We start from the raw sequence: 1508 nt of genomic DNA on the forward strand, positions 1-1508 counted from the left end.
TTTTTCTTTAACGGGGCTCCGTTCTACACTGCAGTAACTATTTATTTGTGGGAAATGAGAAGGAAACCAATAAATATAGTAAAACTTGGAGTAAATTTTACGTATACCCTCAGAAAAATTACCTCGTTACGGGTTCCTACGTGAACCTTATTGACTATTAGCATATGGGAACTTTTCGATAATATTTCTTCTGTAACGAGTACCGAAAGCACGAGAAATTTTGGATCTATTAGCTTATTTACAGATCTTTCGTGTTTTGCAGTAATTTAAGGCATGTTTGGCGAGCCCATTAAACTAGTAAAATTGTTTCTAATCCTATTTTAATTTTAATTTTGTTTTTGACAAAGACTGAGTCAGAATTGACCTAATTTTTAAAGCTAAATTTTTGTAGATTTGCCAAACATAAACTAAGGTCATGTTTCATAACTTTCATGAAACTAGTCAAAAATTAATTCTGATCAAGTTATATTCTAAACAAAATCAAGTTCAAACCAACGAGAGATTAGTTGGGGGAAAAAACTAGATTAAAGATCAATATTTAGTTTAAGAACTTGTTTGTCCCTAACACTATTTTCCCTGAATCAAGAGTTAGACCAATCTGAGTCGCATTTTGAGGAGTTAATCAAGTCCTATCATTTTGCGGAAGATTTGAATATATAGTTGGAATAAGCATTTTAAGAGCAGTCTACATTTAAGCTTAATGATCGTCAGAGTATACTTAATTTTCAACTCCTATCATTTTGAAGTTTTGATACAATGACATCTTTTTACAGATCAGAACACTTCAGATTCAATTCTCAGCTTCCGGATTTGTTCAGATACCCGCATGAGAGCAACCGCCTCCGCTCCATTCAGGGGAGATTAGTAAGGTGTAGATATGAAATTGCACCCCCTATTTGCAAGGAGAAGAACTGCTCCTCAGTCCTCGCACTAGGATGATCCTGAGGAGTTAAAATAAATATTGCGAACCCAGGTTAAAATATTTAAAAAGAAAATATTGACACTACTGCCTGAATTAAAGTGTCGGCTCTTTCATATTCTTACGTCCATAAATGTAATTCAAAAGGTCAAATCATCCGCATGTCGTTTCTTATTTGTTTTCTTGACATTTATCCCAGTTATTCCTGAAGGTTTGGCGTCACGGGGAGAGCTGAGTTTAAAATTTTGAGCTTGATCTGAGGGACAAACTAACCAATGCGTGGGGTTTGACAGACTAAAGTGGGGTATTCAAATTTAAAGAGCAGTTAATTGACATGATTGATGGATGTAGGTGGAGAGTACTACTAGTAATACTCGCTTGTTCACGTGATGTTTTCTGTCTCCAATTGTACATGCACCTAACAAGGATCCCTTAGGCTGTCTATTTGGGCCCACGCCCCGGGCCTGGCACAGTGCCCATCCAGGACCCGGCCCGGGCTTGGTCCGAAAACCCGGGCTTAACCGGAGTTTGAGCCTGGGCCGCTTCGTCGGAGTTCGCACTAGGCCCGGCCAGGCAAAAGACCGGTCCG

Source organism: Asparagus officinalis, chromosome 5 (genome assembly GCF_001876935.1).
Source record: "Asparagus officinalis chromosome 5, Aspof.V1, whole genome shotgun sequence".
Classification (NCBI taxonomy): Eukaryota; Viridiplantae; Streptophyta; class Magnoliopsida; order Asparagales; family Asparagaceae; genus Asparagus; species Asparagus officinalis.